This window comes from Cervus elaphus, chromosome 25 (genome assembly GCF_910594005.1).
Source record: "Cervus elaphus chromosome 25, mCerEla1.1, whole genome shotgun sequence".
Taxonomy (NCBI): domain Eukaryota; kingdom Metazoa; phylum Chordata; class Mammalia; order Artiodactyla; family Cervidae; genus Cervus; species Cervus elaphus.
This window is the reverse complement of record NC_057839.1, coordinates 44594059-44606193: the sequence shown is the minus strand read 5'-3', so window position 1 is coordinate 44606193 and position 12135 is coordinate 44594059. Positions and strand designations below refer to the sequence as shown.

Sequence of the window (12135 nt, the reverse complement as noted above, 5' to 3'; positions counted from 1 at the left end):
CTTTTCTCCTGTTCATGTAACTCTGTGAACCTCTCTGGGTGTCCCTAACGGGGGAGAATCTTTTCGCCATTAACCTAGAAGTTTTATTATCAGTGCTGTATAGTTGGAGAAGTCCTGAGACTACAGGAAGAATAAAACTGAAATCCAGAGGCAGGAGACTTAAGCCCAAAACCTGAGAACACCAGAAAACTCCTGACTACATGGAACTTTAAGTAATAAGTGACCGTCCAAAAGCCTCCATACCTACACTGAAACCAACCACCACCCAAGAGCCAATAAGTTTTAGAGCAAGACATACCACGCAAATTCTCCAGCAACACAGGAACATAGCCCCGAATGTCAACATACAGGCTGCCCAAGGTCACACCTAACACATAGACCCATCTCAAAACTCATTACTGGGCACTCCATTGCTCTCCAAAAAGAGGAAATCAAGTTCCACGCACCAGTACACTGACGCAAGCTTCCCTAACCGGGAAACCTTGACAAGCCAATCGTCTAACCCCACCCACTGGGTAAATCCTCCACAATAAAAAGGAACCACAGACCTCCAGAATACAGAAAGTCCACTCCAGACACAGCAATCTAAACAAGATGAAAAGGCAAAGAAATACCCAACAGGTAAAGGAACATGAAAAATGCCCACCAAGTCAAACAAAAGAGGAGGAGATAGGGAATCTACCTGAAAAAGAATTTAGAATAATGATAATAAAAATGATCCAAAATCTTGAAAACAAAATGGAGTTACAGATAAATAGCCTGGAGACAAAGATTGAAAAGATACAAGAATTGTTTAATAAAGACCTAGAAGAAATAAAAAAGAGTCAATTAAAAATGAACAATGCAATGAATGAGATCAAAAACACTTTGGAGGGAACCAAGAGTAGAATAACGGAGGCAGAAGATAGGATAAGTGAGGTAGAAGATAAAATGGTGGAAATAAATGAAGCAGAGAGGAAAAAAGAAAAAAGGATCAAAAGAAATGAGGACAACCTCAGGGACCTCTGGGACACTGTGAAACGCCCCAACATTCGAATCATAGGAGTTCCAGAAGAAGAAGACAAAAAGAAAGGCCATGAGAAAATACTCGAGGAGATAATAGCTGAAAACTTCCCTAAAATGGGGAAGGAAATAGCCACTCAAGTCCAAGAAACCCAGAGAGTCCCAAACAGGATAAACCCAAGGCGAAACACCCCAAGACACATATTAATCAAACTAACAAAGATCAAACACAAAGAACAAATATTAAAAGCAGCAAGGGAAAAACAACAAATAACACACAAAGGGATTCCCATAAGGATAACAGCTGACCTATCAATAGAAACCCTCCAGGCCAGAAGGGAATGGCAGGACATCCTGAAAGTAATGAAAGAGAATAACCTACAACCTAGATTACTGTATCCAGCAAGAATCTCATTCAGATATGAAGGAGAACTCAAAAGCTTTACAGATAAGCAAAAGCTGAGAGAATTCAGCACCACCAAACCAGCTCTTCAACAAATGCTAAAGGATCTTCTCTAGACAGGAAATGCAGAAAGGTTGTATAAATGTGAACCCAAAACAACAAAGTAAATGGCAACGGGACCACACCTATCAATAATTACCTTAAATGTAAATGGGTTGAATGCCCCAACCAAAAGACAAAGATTGGCTGAATGGATACAAAAACAAGACCCCCATATATGCTGTCTACAAGAGACCCACCTCAAAACAAGAGACACATACAGACTAAAAGTGAAGGGCTGGAAAAAAATATTTCATGCAAATGGAGACCAAAAGAAAGCAGGAGTCGCAATACTCATATCAGATAAAATAGGCTTTCAAATAAAAGCTGTGAAAAGAGACAAAGAAGGACACTACATAATGATCAAAGGATCAATCCAAGAAGAAGATATAACAATTATAAATATATATGCACCCAACATAGGAGCACCGCAATATGTACGGCAAACACTAACGAGTATGAAAGAGGAAATTAATAGTAACACAATAATAGTGGGAGACTTTAATACCCCACTCACAACTATGGATAGATCAACTAAACAGAAAATTAACAAGGAAACACAAACTTTAAATGACACAATGGACCAGCTAGACCTAATTGATATCTATAGGACATTTCACCCCAAAACAATCAACTTCACCTTTTTCTCAAGTGCACACGGAACCTTCTCCAGAATAGATCACATCCTGGGCCATAAATCTAGTCTTGGAAAATTCAAAAAAATTGAAATCATTCCAGTCATCTTTTCTGACCACAGTGCAGTAAGATTAGATCTCAATTACAGGAAAAAAAATGTTAAAAATTCAAACACCTGGAGGCTAAATAACACGCTTCTGAATAACCAACAAATCATAGAAGAAATCAAAAAAGAAATCAAAATATGTATAGAAATGAATGAAAATGAAAACACAACAACCCAAAACCTATGGGACACTGTAAAAGCAGTGCTAAGGGGAAGGTTCATAGCATTACAGGCTTACATCAAGAAACAAGAAAAAAGCCAAATAAATAACCTAACTCTACACCTAAAGCAATTAGAGAAGGAAGAAATGAAGAACCCCAGGGTTAGCAGAAGGAAAGAAATCTTAAAAATTAAGGCAGAAATAAATGCAATAGAAACTAAAGAGACCATAGCAAAAATCAACAAAGCTAAAAGCTGGTTTTTTGAAAAAATAAACAAAATTGATAAACCATTAGCAAGACTCATTAAGAAACAAAGAGAGAAGAACCAAGTTAACAAAATTAGAAATGAAAATGGAGAGATCACAACAGACAACACTGAAATACAAAGGATCATAAGAGACTACTACCAGCAGCTCTATGCCAATAAAATAGACAACTTGGATGAAATGGACAAATTCTTAGAAAAGTATAACTTTCCAAAACTGAACCAGGAAGAAATAGAAGATCTTAACAGACCCATCACAGGCAAGGAAATCGAAACTGTCATCAAAAATCTTCCAGCAAACAAAAGCCCAGGACCAGATGGCTTCACAGCTGAATTCTACCAAAAATTTAGAGAAGAGCTAACACCTACCTTACTCAAACTCTTCCAGAAAATTGCAGAAGAAGGTAAACTTCCAAACTCATTCTATGAGGCCACCATCACCCTAATTCCAAAACCTGACAAAGATGCCACAAAAAAAGAAAACTACAGGCCAATATCACTGATGAACATAGATGCAAAAATCCTTAACAAAATTCTAGCAAACAGAATCCAACAACATATTAAAAAAATCATACACCACGACCAAGTGGGCTTTATCCCAGGAATGCAAGGATTCTTCAATATCCGCAAATCAATCAATGTAATACACCACATTAACAAATTGAAAGATAAAAACCATATGATTATCTCAATAGATGCAGAGAAAGCCTTTGACAAAATTCAACACTCATTTATGATTAAAACTCTCCAAAAAGCAGGAATAGAAGGAACATACCTCAACATAATAAAAGCTATATATGACAAACCCACAGCAAGCATCACCCTCAATGGTGAAAAATTGAAAGCATTTCCCCTGAAATCAGGAACAAGACAAGGGTGCCCACTCTCACCACTACTATTCAACATAGTGTTGGAAGTTTTGGCCACAGCAATCAGAGCAGAAAAAGAAGTAAAAGGAATCCAGATAGGAAAAGAAGAAGTGAAACTCTCACTGTTTGCAGATGACATGATCCTCTATATAGAAAACCCTAAAGACTCTACCAGAAAATTACTAGAACTAATCAATGAATATAGTAAAGTTGCAGGATATAAAATTAACACACAGAAATCCCTTGCATTCCTATATACTAACAATGAAAAAACAGAAAGAGAAATTAAGGAAACAATACCATTCACCATTGCAACAAAAAGAATAAAATACTTAGGAGTATATCTACCTAAAGAAACAAAAGACCTATACATAGAAAACTATAAAACACTGATGAAAGAAATCAGAGAGGACACAAACAGATGGAGAAACATACCGTGTTCATGGATTGGAAGAATCAATATTGTCAAAATGGCTATTCTACCCAAAGCAATCTATAGATTCAATGCAATCCCTATCAAGCTACCAACGGTATTTTTCACAGAACTAGACCAAAGAATTTCACAATTTGTATGGAAATACAAGAAACCTCGAATAGCCAAAGTAATCTTGAGAAAGAAGAATGGAACTGGAGGAATCAACCTGCCTGACTTCAGACTCTACTACAAAGCCACAGTCATCAAGACAGTGTGGTACTGGCACAAAGACAGAAATATAGACCAATGGAACAGAATAGAAAGCCCAGAGATAAATCCACGAACCTATGGACACCTTATCTTTGACAAAGGAGGCAAGGATATACAATGGAAAAAAGACAACCTCTTTAACAAGTGGTGCTGGGAAAACTGGTCAACCACTTGCAAAAGAATGAAACTAGAACACTTTCTAACACCATACACAAAAATAAACTCAAAATGGATTAAAGATCTAAATGTAAGACCAGAAACTATAAAACTCCTAGAGGAGAACATAGGCAAAACACTCTCCGACATAAATCACAGCAAGATCCTCTATGACCCACCTCCCAGAATATTGGAAATAAAAGCAAAACTAAACAAATCTAATGAAACTTAAAAGCTTTTGCACTACAAAAGAAACTATAAGTAAGGTGAAAAGACAGCCGTCAGATTGGGAGAAAATAATAGCAAATGAAGAAACAGACAAAGGATTAATCTCAAAAATATACAAGCAACTCCTGCAGCTCAATTCCAGAAAAATAAATGACCCAATCAAAAAATGGGCCAGAGAACTAAACAGACATTTCTCCAAAGAAGACATACAGATGGCTAACAAACACATGAAAAGGTGCTCAACATCACTCATTATTAGAGAAATGCAAATCAAAACCACAATGAGGTACCATTACACACCAGTCAGGATGGCTGCTATCCAAAAGTCTACAAGCAATAAATGCTGGAGAGGGTGTGGAGAAAAGGGAACCCTCTTACACTGTTGGTGGGAATGCAAACTAGTACAGCCACTATGGAAAACAGTGTGGAGATTCCTTAAAAAACTGTAAATAGAACTGCCATATGACCCAGCAATACCACTTCTGGGCATACACACTGAGGAAACCAGATCTGAAAGAGACACGTGCACCCCAATGTTCATCGCAGCACTGTTTATAATAGCCAGGACATGGAAGCAACCTAGATGCCCATCAGCAGATGAATGGATAAGGAAGCTGTGGTACATATACACCATGGAATTTTACTCAGCTGTCAAAAAGAATTCATTTGAACCAGTCCTAATGAGATGGATGAAACTGGAGCCCCTTATACAGAGTGAAGTAAGCCAGAAAGATAAAGAACATTACAGCATACTAACACATACATATGGAATTTAGAAAGATGGTAACGATAACCCTATATGCAAAACAGAAAAAGAGACACAGAAATACAGAACAGACTTTTGAACTCTGTGGGAGAAGGTGAGGGTGGGATGTTTCAAAAGAACAGCATGTATACTATCTATGGTGAAACAGATCACCAGCCCAGGTGGGATGCATGAGACAAGTGCTCGGGCCTGGTACACTGGGAAGACCCAGAGGAATCGGGTGGAGAGGGAGATGGGAGGGGGGATCGGGATGGGGAATAAGTGTAAATCTATGGCTGATTCATATCAATGTATGACAAAACTCACTGAAATGTTGTGAAGTAATTATCCTCCAACTAATAAAAAAATTAAAAAAAAAAAAAAGAATATTTGGAGTGGGTTGACATGCCTTCCTCCAGGGGATCTTCCGGACCCAGGAGTCAAACCACATCTCTTACGTCTCCTGCATTAGGGGGTGAGTTCATTAGCACTAGACCCACCTGAGAAGTCCAGTTTCTTTCATATCCTATCACTTTTCTTTGTCTTGACTGATCTGATCAAAAGTCAAGCACTTTCAATTCTTGGCTACACTGACCTCCCCAGTCTATATAGGCTTCCCATTGCTCTTCAAGAAATGCCTCAATTTTGCCTGCCTCTCTAAACTTGCTGGACATTGCACCTTCCTTGTTTTGCATGCATCAACAGCTTAGACCAGCTATTTTCTTCTCAAACGGACCATGATTTTTGCCTACTTCATGGGCATTTTACCTGATGCTACTTCTTTCTGAAATGTTCTGTACCCACCTACCCTGTATAGTAATTTCGTATTCATCATTCAGACTCCAAGTAAAATATTCCTTTCTTAAGCAAGACTTCTCTGACTCTTGCCCACCACCACCACCACTACCACAACAACAACCCCTAATATCCACAGTTTAGCTTAGGTTACTCAATGCATGCTTTTTAGAACAACTTCTGACTTTTTCATATAATTTTATTGCAAAAGATAAGTTACTGTTTGATTGATTTCTCATACTAAACACCAAACTCAGCATTCTTTCTTTTGTTTTAGGTTCATAGTATAGAGTAAATATCAACTTGCTGAACAAGAATGAATGTATGTTATTTAGGTATGAGACACTTACACCACAAAGTTAAAGTTAAATGTTTTGTGAAAAACCTACAAGCTCAAAAATTACTCACTGCCTCCATTCTTCTCTCTCTAAAGATTACATTTTAATTCTCATGTTATACAGTCAAATAGCATCATTTATTCATGGAATATTATAGCTCAGGGGTTCATAAATCAGAATACATAGGCTATAAGATGTTCACAAACAACTTTAAAATTGTACTCAAAACTTCTTGTGTAATGTGCATTTTCCTGTGAATAATGTTGAAAGCTTTCATCAGATTGTCACTTTGATACAAGAAAGGTTAAAAAGAACATGTTATTAGGGTTTAACATTTTAACATTTACTGCTAAAATATCACTGTTACTGCATACTAAATGTGGCTGACAATGTTAATGATAGATACTGTCTCTTTTAAATACATTTCTGACATTGTTTGAACTATAAAAATACTTGGTTTGCTGAAAAGAGACATCATAGTTCAGTACAATAAGGATGTCTTTTTAATAAATGGTGTCAATAAATAAGATAGAAACATACCATGAAAAGTAAATCTTATATCACATCCAAAAAATTAATCCCATATGAATTATATATCTAAGTCTAAAATATCACAAAATTCTATGTGATAACATGAAAGAATATCTTCAAAACTTTGATATAGTTACTTTAAATTTTTAGAAAATTATATATATATAACAAAAAAGTATTAAACAAAGATGGAAAGATTACATTGAGAGTAAGAACTTCTTTTCATCAAAAGAATTTTAAGTCAAAAAACAGAATAACAAGTGTGACAGCTCAAAAAGGATTTGTATGCAGAATATATAAAGAATTTCTAAACATCAGCAAGAAAAGACAGAAATCCCATTGGAAAAATGAACAAAAGACCTGAGGAAGCACTTCACAAAGAGGATATCCAAATGGTTAATGGATATATGAAAAACACACAATCTTATTATTTTTCAGGGAGATATTCATTAAAATCCCAGTAAGATTTCAATATACTCCTACTTGAATGGATAAAATTGCAATGCCTGTGACAGTCTATTTATTAATCTGGATGATGGTTCCATGGATATATTCACTTTGTGAAACTAAGAGGTACATATAATACTTGTAAACTTTACTCTGTACATGTTTTACTTACATAAGTTTTTTTTTTAAGGAGCATATTTAACACAAGTGAAAATATCTGTATTAATAGAATAGATATATAGAATGCTCTTATATGGGGTTGGTTACCATTTTTTATTTGTGTTAGTTGTTCAGTCATGTCTGACTCTTTGTAACCCAATGGACTATAGCCTGCCAGGCTTCTCTGTCCATGGGATTCTCCAGGCAAGAATACTGGAGTGGGTGGCCATTTCCTTCTCCAGGGATCTTCTCAACCCAGGGATCAAACCTGGGTCTCCTGAGTTGCAGGCCGATTCTTTACCGTCTGAGCCACAAGAGAAGCCTCATTTTTTTTATTTGAATCAGGAAAAATAATTCAACTGTCAGCCACTACCCGAAGTGACTGAACTGGAAAACCCTTTCTCTGTCCTAGGCCCTTAGATCTAAAACTAGAGTATCTGTTAAAGGCAAAACAAACGAACAACAAAAAACTGAGAAACCTTCAAGAAATGGACTTTCTTCACTTGATTCATTTTAACTGCTGCATATACAACTTTTCTCATTGGGTAATTAGTTAAAATGTTATTTAATTATGTTTATTCAATTTAAAAGGGAATAATTATCTCCGGTGGAAGTAAGAGCTAATTATATGATGAAAATATATACTTATATACAGAAGAACTAGAAAAGTTGATGAAAGTTACATAAATTTATGCAGAAGTATGTAAACTTCTTCAGTCTATTGATATAGCACTAAAGTATACCCATTTCTAGAGAGAAATCAAGATGGTTAAGAATTCCCTGGTGGTCCAGTGGTTAGGACTCAGTGCTTTTACTGCCAAGACCACAGGTTCAACCCCTGGTCAGGGAACAAAGATCCCACAGACTACCCTTATGTCTGGGAAGTGTATATGAATTCTCAGATTCTAGAATGTCACTCACTGATTCACAAAAAATAAATAAAAAGCACTTACCATGTGCAGCACTAAGTCAGGTGAAGGATCCTTGTCTTCCAGAAACTTGCATTCTAGCAACCAAAAGGGAAAAAAAAAGAGAAAGAAAGAGACACATAGTCAGAAAAGAAGGAAACCAAGTAAATAAAATATTTACACATTGTGCTAACTCTTATAATAGACACGAATGAGGAAGTGAAATATAGAAAATTACAAGGAGGGCTAGTTTCAGCCAAGGTATTCAAGAAAGACCTTTTTTAAATAAAACTAAAAGTGAGAACTGGAGGATAAGAAGCAGGTAGAAGTGAGTGCTGTCCAATGCTACTGTAACAAGGAGTACTAAGAGCTATCTCTTATTGAGCACTCAGGATTTGCTGTGCACTGCTTGGAACATCTCATATTTAGTCCTTTGAGGAACTCTGTGACATTGAAACTATTACTTTCATCATTGTCCATACGGATGAAGAAAATGAATTTAGGCATAGAGAGCTTAAGTGATTCTTTCATGACTGAGTAATATTCCATTGTATCTGCAGATGATTTCAATGTATATATTGAAAATAGAATTGACAGAATTTGCTGATGAATTGGAAAAGTGATATGAAATAGGAGTCCATAATGCTTTGCAAGAGGACTCTAGCTGGAATAAGAAGGTAGTTTCCATTTATTGGAGTTGACTGGTAAAGGACTCTGGCTTGAGACTTGAGACTTCTCTTCTTCAATCTTTGTCTAGTTTGAGATGTCTTTGAGACATCTAAAAACAGATGTCAAGTGGCAATTGTATATGCAAATACAGAGCTCATGAGAGCTCTCAGCTGGAGCTGCAAAGTGAGATGTCATCGGTCTATGTAAGGAACGTAAAGCCATGGAGGTTGCTGCAGTCTTCTAAGAAGAGAGGAGAGGAAGAAGAAAAGGTCCAGGTGGGTTGTAGGAAGACTCTGATGTGGGCTGAGAAGGGACCCAAAAGAAGACAGAAAATGTCCTACAGGTATGCAAAAAATCAGGCTAGTGCCAGGAAAGAATGTTTAAGGAAGGAGGAAGTGAACAGTGCTGTCAATATTATTCATTCCAGTTTGAGGGAAATGCAAAGAGATGAGTGTCTATTGGATTTGGCAACATTATGAGAAGTGTTTTGGTCAGAAGCAGATTCCAGGGTTGCAGAATGAGCGGGAGTAGTATAGGCAATCCCTCCAGCTGAGAAAAATCATCAGTGTTTCTGGTGCAGATTTTTCCACAGCCTCTAAGCTCTAGAAACCATTTTTCCTAGTAATAAATGTAGATAGTTGATTCACATTGGAAAATGAAGAACACCATCCAAATTGCAAACAATGTCAATCTGGTTTGCATACAGTAATAACTGAATTAGAAAAATTATTTAAGTTACCAAAAATCAAGAAAAATTTGTTCTTTTGATCATTTTGACTGGTATGGTATCTGATATAGTACAAAAACAGGACACGTATCAGTCAAGCCTAGTCACGGTGTACATAGGCATTCAATCATCCTACCAATGTTTATTTCCTACTGTGTTCTGGGCATTGGGGTAGACATTAGAATTCAAAGATACAGAGGTGAACAAAAAATAAACCCTCCTCACAAGGAGCTAACAGTTTGGAGGGGGAAAACAAAAAAAAATCCATTATAGGAAATTTAATTTCATATCAGAATCATAATGTAAAATCAAATGCAGCAAAATAACAAGCTAAAAAATATGTTATGACATGCTTTTAATTTGATATTTGGGCCTGTCTCTTGAGACTTTCAAAGCAGTTGTCAATCATTTCAAGTGGGACCATTTCTCTAGCTATTTTGAACAATGAAGTAAATTATGCTAACAGTATGCCCACTGTATTCTAAATAATTATAGTCTTTGGACAGAGGTATTACTCTATACATAATTATGGCATTTTAGAACATACATTTTCTTGATAGCTAAAAATATATGCATCCAAATCTATATCTTTGCATACCCTGATTTACTTAAACTTCTGAAACAAAAAGAAATTAAAGCACATCAATAAATGAAAAAATTCTAACACTATTAAGTAGAATAAATTACTTTTAAAATATTATCCAATACCTACCATCTTTATAAACTACAATTTCTTATACATTATCTGTACAATTTTTCAAATATGCATGTATTTATGATCTAAATAAGAATTTTAATAAATTAGGTTTCTTTTTAGAAAAATACAACTGTTCCAAAGCATTAGCAGCCATAGCTAAATTCTTCATCAATTACAAACATGTTTTTTCCATCATTCATCGAAAATTACTCATCCTCTTCAGAAAAATGAAGAAACAGGTTTAGCTGCCCACGTGGGAGGACAGTGTAGTAAAGAATTTGTGCATTTCTATGAAGTCAAATTTTAGAGAGCAATTTCTGAAAGGGTAATAAGACAACTGAAAACAACACAAATGCCCATCAGCACAGAGACAGAACAAGTTATGTTCTATCCACACTGAAAAGTAGTGATTAGCAGGAAAAGAAGCAGACCATATTTCTACTGCCACATGGATGAAATCTCAACCACATTGTTTATTGTATGTTTCCATTTCCTAAAGTTCTAGATCAGCCAAATGTAAACACAGTGAAAAAAGTAAGTGGTTGCACCTGTTGGCACTGAGCAACCCAACAGAAAGATGGTGAGGAAATTTCCTGGGGTGATTAAACACTATCTTTCACACAAGTGTGTGCAACTGTCAAAACTCATCAAATGGGAACACTTAAGATCTACACATTTTATTGGATATAAATTACTCATAGATTGTTTTAAATAATAAAAATTACTTTCTTAGAAATCTAAAAAATAATGCTTGAGTTAGATTAATAAAAGGCAAAGCAACCCATACTTACAAAAATTCCTCTTTAGAATCTGTACATAATTATATCTTCTAAAATTCTCTTCTTAAATTTACTATTAGTCTTATAAAATGGAAAAGAGCAAAAATTACTAAGGATTTAATAAATATCACATCAAGTTTTAGTCTTTCTATTGACGGAAGTGCTTAATTATCTTTTTCAAAAAGATCAACTGACAATTTGATATTTCTTTTAGGGATGCAAAATTCCCTTACTTGAAAAAAATCTTGCATCAACAATTTTGGAAATAATGAAGAGCCCTGTTTCTCATTTTGACTTTTTCAATTCTTTTCATGGAACACTTAACTCAATTAAAGTTGTTGACATGCCATAGTCTCATTTTTAATGCCATGATGCAGTGATTGACCTCTTTTACTCCAGGGTGTTCTTTTATTAATCATGTTTGTAAGGTTCACGTTGGCACAAGACTCCGAATGATAGGGCCCTCGTGATTGACTGTTAATTAATTTATTTCACCAGAAACATTTCCTTAATACAGCAGGACACGGAATGTTGAAACAAACACTACGATTTAATGTTTTGAGATTCAGATGTGCTGTGCTCACTACAATTAAATAATAGTGGGCAGCTCTTATGAAATCATCACATATTTGATATGGGATTAACACATGAAAGACATGAAGGAAGCTGGATGCCACTGTCAGATGTCCTGTCTGAATGGAGAGTTACAGGACAACATTCTTTCCCATGA

The 12135-nt window shown here is 35.7% G+C and overlaps 1 long non-coding RNA gene across 2 annotated transcripts in view; it reads right to left on the bottom strand.

The window, feature by feature from the left end:
* Positions 1-12135, bottom strand: part of LOC122683905 — a 113803-nt gene that overhangs the window by 54688 nt on the left and 46980 nt on the right. For both annotated transcript variants that reach the window (XR_006337867.1, XR_006337868.1), the window contains one exon: positions 8579-8631. This is a non-coding gene — a long non-coding RNA (uncharacterized LOC122683905). The remainder of the gene's footprint in view (positions 1-8578; positions 8632-12135) is intronic.